Raw genomic sequence first — 7,114 nt, forward strand, 5'->3', positions numbered from 1 at the left:
ATGGATAAGAGAGTTGACGGATATGAGCAATGGCCTCAGAGGTTTAGCTTTTTACTTCTCCACATTGAAAGCAAGGTTGCTTTCATACCTATCAGCGTATGACTAAGATGTCATACCATTTCCTTAAAATTAGTTGGTTTTTAGAATGAAAACTTTTTTTTAAGTAGAAAAAGAGGTCAAGAATGTGTTCTAATAGTGTAGCAAAAAATTATCAAAATATGACCTGGGATAAGTGGTCACAAAAGAAATTAAAGGGGTAGAGGAAACACAAAATCACTAACACAAGATAAAGAAAATACATGGAAAGTTTTAATATGTTGTTGAAAGACCAAAAAAAATCAAGTTTAAAATAAAATTCTAGATTCATTGATATGGATATAAGTTTTTCCATCTCTGCTTCCAAACTGCAAGGGAGGTAGAGAGTGCTTCTCTGTGCCAGGGTCCCACCTCTTCCCTTTCTCACTGGCACATCTTGTCCAAGTGTGCACATGCTCTAGACTCCAGTATTACAACAAACTTGATGCTAATTAGGTTTTGAAATGGTGTCGTCAAGGCCTGCAAAAGAGTGATCTTACTTCTGAGAGGAGTAATGTTTTACTTCTCTTCTGGCAGATCTACTATCTCCAATTTAAAGATGAGAAAATTAATACTTACAGAAGTGAAGACATCTGACCAGGGTTGCAAAGAAAAGTGGATGAGAGAATGTGTGCAGACCACAGACTGATCTGACCTCAGCCAGATTCATCCACCTGCAGTGCATGACCCCACAGAGTAGGCTAGGAATTGCTAGCCTATGTTTTCTCCTATTTTGAAGTTATGCTCCTTGAGTTGGGTAAATAATTACCCCAGGGATAGAAGAAAATTAACCAACATATTTATCCTCAGAATGAAAGGGCCATCAAAGGAATAACCTCATGTATTGCCAGAGTTGCAAGGAAATTTCGAATGGCACAGATTATTCCAGATTTGTAACTGGTCAACAGTACTTAATGTTATAATTAAAGATGTATAATCCCTCATCATTTAATGTGCATATAAGTAATTTGGAGTGAGACTAAGGAGATTTTTAAAAGTTTTTGAGCTACCAGAAATTACATGAAGAGATGCTCAATATCATTAGCCAACAGGGGAATGCAAAACAAAAACAAGAGAAATACCATTTCCCACCAAATAGAATGGCTGTTCTAAAAAAAAAAAAAAAAACAAAACAGAAAATGATAAGTGTTGTAGTGTATGTGGAGAAATAGGAAAACTCATTCATTGCTGGTGGCAATGTAAAATGGTGCAGCTGCTGCGGAAAAGAGCCTGGCATTTCCTCAGAAAGCTAAGTATAGAACTACCTTATGAACTGGCAATATCACTACTATGTATGTACCCAAATAACTGAAAGCAAGAACTCAGGTATTTGCACACCAATGTTCATAGTGGCATTACTCACAATTGCCCAAAGATGGAAGCAACCCATATGTCCATCAATCAATAAATGGATAAATAAAATGTGGTACATACATACAATGGAATATTATTCAGCCACTAAAAGGATTGAAGTCTTGATACATGCAACAACATGGATGAACCTTGAAAACATCATGTAGAGTGAAATGAGCCAGACACAAAAGGACAAATACTTTGTGACCTCATGGTTTTAAACAATTAGCATAAGCAATCTCATAGAATCAGAATCTGGAATATCTGCTATGCTTCCACTACAATCCCTCAAATGGTAGTGAACACCTTGACAGATACCAACACTATTTCTTTTTCAGGTCTCCTCACCTGGCTGTTCTTCATTTCCTTTGTGAACATAGACAGCATTCTTCTCTGTGTGGTGGCCTATGATAGGTATGTGTCAATCTGCCACCCTTTGCGTTACACCTCCATATTGAATTCTTGCCTCTGTAGCCAGCTGTTGGTTGGCTCTGGGTTGTGAACTATCTCCATGCACTCCTGCACACCATCCTAATGCTGCGTCTCTCCTTTTGTGCCTCCCTTGTCCACCATTTCTCCTGCTATCTCAACTGATGCAACTCTCCTGCTCTGTGGTGCCCTTCAACATGATGGCCATTGATATGGTAGGAGCTCTCTTGACTATCATATCTTTCACCTACATTTTCATATCTTATGGGCTTATCTTCTCCCCTATTCTGGAGTTCACATCTACTCAGGTGAAACAGAGCACATTTTGCATTTGCAGCGGTCACAGGTCAGTCATTGTCTTGTGTTATGGTACAGCCTTCACTATTTATTTCTGCACTTTTTCATCTCATAACCCTGAGAGTGACACACTGTCATCTGTCATGTATATTGTCATGACTGTCATGTTGAATCCTTTTATCCAGTCTAAGGAAAAGGGATATGAAGAGAGCATTCATGAAAATGCTTTATGAGTGCACAGACTTTATGAACAATCAATAATTCAGTGACTGAATTTAAAGACACTACACTATTGATTAAAGAAATTATATCCCTTAGTGCATAATGGTGGTAATAAGATCACCATACTATTTTGTTGAATGCCTTCTTTATGTTTAAATGTGTGTTACACATTTATATAGATTATCTTATTAATACATGTGGATATATGCATGAGATATAATTACAAGTCCATTTTCAGCCCTGCCCTGAAATTTCTTAAGAAATATATACTATGCTGAAGTCACAAGCTTATAAGCCATTGCAGAGTCTCTGATTCTATACAAATGCAAGCTAGTGATGATGTGATTCTTTGTGATAAAGTTCCAAAATATTATAGAGTAAGATAAATAAAAGTTAAGTTAATTTTTATAATTAATTTTTATAAATTCACATTTTGAATTACATATTAAAGGATTCAGGTTCTGGCTCCAGGACTTAGTGAGCTAGGAGGCACTGCCATTTCATTATTGAAATGAATTCATATGCCATACCATCAAAGTGTACAATTGTTCACAGTATCCTCATATAGTTGTGCATTTATCACCACATTCAATTTTGAACATTTTCATACTTCAAAAAATAAAAATAAAAGTAAAAAAGAATACCTAGAACATCCCATAACCCTCCTAACCCCCTAGTATTCATTTACTTTTAGTCTCCATTTTTCTACTCATTTTTCCATCCAGTGGGCAAAAGGAGTGTGAACCATAAGGTTTTCCCAACCACACGGTCACACAATATATGCTATATAGTTCTACATCGTCTTCAAGAATCAAGAATCCTGGGTTGCAGTTTAACAGTTTCAGATACTTCCTTCTATTTATTCTAATAATCTAAAAACTAAAAAGACTATCTATATAATTCATAAGACTTACCTCCAGAATGACCTTTCAATACTATTTGAAATCTCAACCACTGAAACTTTATGTTGTTTCATTTCTCTTCCCCATTTGGTCAAGAGGGCTTTCTGAATCCCACAACAGCTGGATCCAGGCTCATCCCCAGGAGTCACATCCCACATTGCCAGGGAGATTTACACCCCTGGGAGTCATGTCTCACATACTGGGAAGGGCAGTGAGTTTAACTCCTGAGTTGGCTTAGAGAGAGAAACCACATCTGAGCAACAAAAGAGGTTCCCTGGGGGTGGTTCTCAGGCACAATTATAAGTAGGCTTAGCCTCTCCTTTGAAGAAACAAGCTTCATAAGGGCAAGCCCCAAGATCAAGGGCTTGGTCTGCTAAACTGGTTGTCCCCAATGCTTGTGAGAATATCAAGGATTCATTTTTGTTAATTAAATACTTATTTCTTCTCCATTACATGGTTAGTTGTAATTCTGTTTTTCAATAGTGGTTTTTGTTTTAGATACATGGCATATATAATTCTTCCTTTAATTGATTTTTTAAAAATTTTAATTTGAGAAATAGTAGGTTTACAGAAATATATGTGAAACATTCAGTGTTCCCGTGTACACTCCAATTACTAACATTTTACACTAGTGTGTTTCCTTTGTTAAAATTGATAAAGAATACAATTGTACTGTTAACTGCTGTCCGTATTTTACATTAGGGTGTACTTTTCCCCATATGCCACTCTATTATTAGCACTTCACATTAGTGTTATATATTTGTATAGTTCATGAAATAAGATTTTTAATTGTTCTATTAACTATAGTTCAACATTTACAACAGGGCTCACTCTGTTGAACAGCGCTATATTTTATATTTTAATTTTTATTCTGGTGACATATAACTACCTAAAATTTCCTTTTTTAAGCACATTCACATATATAACTCAGTGCTGCAATTTTACACATGCAATATTGTGCTACCATCACCACCATCTATTCCCCAAACTTAGTAATCAACCAAAATAGAAATTCTGTGCAAATTAAGCATTAATTCCCATATCTGTCACCCTGACCCAGTCCATCGTAAATTATGTTCTGGATTCTAACTTGATGAATTTTCTTATTCTAAGTAACATCAGTGAGATTATACATTTGTCCTTTTGTGCTTGGTTTATTTCATTCAATTTAAAGTCTTCAGATTCATGCATATTGTCACATGAACCAGAACTTCATTCTTTTTAAAGCTGAATAATATGCTCTTCCATGTATAGTGCACATTTTTTTGTTGTACACTAGTGCTACTTCAATGCTTTTCTAATTGTGAATAATGCTGCCATGACCATCAGCATGCAAATATCTGTTTGAGTCCCTGCTTTCAATTCTTCTGGGTACATACCTGGTAGCAAGATTGCTGAGTCATATGGTGATTCCATATCTGCTGTCTGAGGAAATGCCAAAATGCCTTTCAGAGTGGCTGAACCATTTTACATTTCACCAGCAATGAATGAATGTTGCTGTTTCTCCACATCCTTTCCAAAACATGTACATTTGTGTTTTTTTAGTAGACGCCAAACTAGTGGGTGTGAAATGTTATCTCATAGTGGTTTTAATTTGCATTTCCCTAATATCTAGTGATGTACGTCTTTTTCTGTGCTTTTTAGCCCTTTATATTCACTATTTGGAGAAATGTCTGTTCATGTCTTTTGCCCATTTTTAATTGAGTTGCCTGTTGTGATGGTTGGGTTCATGTGTCAACTTGGCTAGGTGGCCTAGCTGTCTGGTCAAGCGGGCACTGACTGGCCTGATGATTGCTGTGAGGATATTTGAAGCTGGTTGGTAAACCAATGGGCTGGTTTGTCGGATCATCAGTCAATTGACTGCAGCTGACTGATGACTCATCAAGGGGCGTGCTTCTGCAGTGAGATAATGCAATTGGCTGGATTTGGTCCAGGTGATCAATTGGAGGCTTATAAGCCGGATGGTTAGAGAACCTTCACTTCTTCTTCAGCTGCTCAGTGAAGCATTTCCTGGGGAGCTTGTCGAAGTTGCCATTTCGTTTCCTGAAGAGTTCGTCAAAGTTGTCGGTTCGTTTCCTGAGGAGTTTGTCAAAGTTGTCGGTTCATTTCCCGAGGAGTTCGTCAAACATCTTCCTTGGAGTTGACAGCTTGTTGACAGCTCTGCAGAATTTGGACTCGTGCGCTCCTGCAGTTGCGTGAGTCACTTTTACAATTTGATAATCAGAGACATCTCTCATTGATTCTGTTTTCAAGGAGAACCCTAACTAATACACCTGTCTTTTTGTTAAGTTGAAGGATTTTAAAATATATACTGGATAACAATCATTTCTCCAATATGTGACTTCCAAATATTTTTTCCCATTGTGTAGGCTGTCTGCTTATTTTCATGATAAAGTCCTTTGAAGAACAAATGTTTTTGATTTTGATGAGGCCACATTTATCTATTTTTTTCTTTTGTTGTTTCTTCATGCTTTGGGCATAAAGTCTAAAAAAACATTACCTAACACAAGATACTGAAGAGGCTTCCTTATATTTTCTTCTAGGATATTATGATCCTGATTCTTCTATTTTTGTCTTTGATCCATTTTGAGTTTTTTTTTTTTTATGTATGGTATGAGATAAGCATCATCCTTAATACTTTTGCATAAGGATTTCCAGATCACACAGCACCACTTGTTTAAGAGACTATTTTACTTACCCAATTTTGTGGAGTGGGCAGCATTGTGAAAAATAAATTGGACTTAGACATGAAGGTCCATTTCTGAACTCTCCATTTTATTCCATTGGTCTATATAGCTATTGTTTTGCCAGGACAATACTGTTTTGACCATGGGAGCTTTTTAATAAGCTTTAAAAGAAAGTGAGTTTTCAACATCTTTTTCAAGATGTTTTTGGCTATTCCAGGCCCATTATCCTTCCAAGTAGTTTTGATAATTTGCTTTTTTTATTTCAGCAAAATAGACTTGTCATTTTGATTGGGTTTGTATTGAATCTGTAAATCATTTTTGGTAGAATTGACATCTTAATATTTAAGTCTTCAAATCCATAAGCATGAAATGTTTTTCCATCTATATAGCTCTTCTTTGATTTCTTTTAGCAAAATTTTGTAGCTTTCCATAAATAATTTCTTTATATCCTTGGTTAAATTTATTCCTAGATATTTGACACTTTTAGCTGTTGCTTTATTCTTTTTTTATATTGAGATTTTTCAGATACCATGCAACTCTCCAAAGATCCTAAGTGTACAATCAATTGCCCACAGCACCACCATACAGCTGTGCATCCATCAACACAATTATTTTTTTCCATTTTAGAACATTTTCACTACTCCAGAAAAGAAACAAAGACAAAAAAAAAGGAAACTTACATCCTCCCATACCCCTAACCATGCCCCCCTCCATTATTGATTCATAGTTTTGGTATAGTACATTTGATACTGTTGATGAAAGAATGCTAAAATACTAACTGTAGTATATAGTTTGCAATAGGTATATATTCTTTCCCTATATGCCTCTCTATTATTAACCTCTGGTTATAGTGACATACATTTGTCCTAGTTCATGAGAGAGATTTCTAATATTTGTATAGTTAATCATGGGCATTGTCCACCATGAGATTCACTGTTTTATACATTCCCAACTTTTAACCTCCAACTTTCCTTCTAGTGACATGAGTGACTCTGAGCTTACCATTTCCACCATCTTCACACAACTTTTAGCACTGTTAGTTATTCTCACAATATGCTACCATCACCCCTGTCTGTTTCCAAATATTTAAGTTCACCCAAGTTGAACATTCTGCTCATAATAAGCAACCACTCCCCATTCTTTAGCCTT

General features: G+C 36.1%; 1 pseudogene; it reads left to right on the top strand.

Annotated features, from left to right (window-relative positions):
* LOC119524495 lies at positions 1-2,415 on the top strand (annotated as a pseudogene).
* Positions 2,416-7,114: the final 4,699 nt, after the last annotated feature.

Source organism: Choloepus didactylus, assembly GCF_015220235.1.
Source record: "Choloepus didactylus isolate mChoDid1 chromosome 11 unlocalized genomic scaffold, mChoDid1.pri SUPER_11_unloc2, whole genome shotgun sequence".
Taxonomy (NCBI): Eukaryota; Metazoa; Chordata; class Mammalia; order Pilosa; family Megalonychidae; genus Choloepus; species Choloepus didactylus.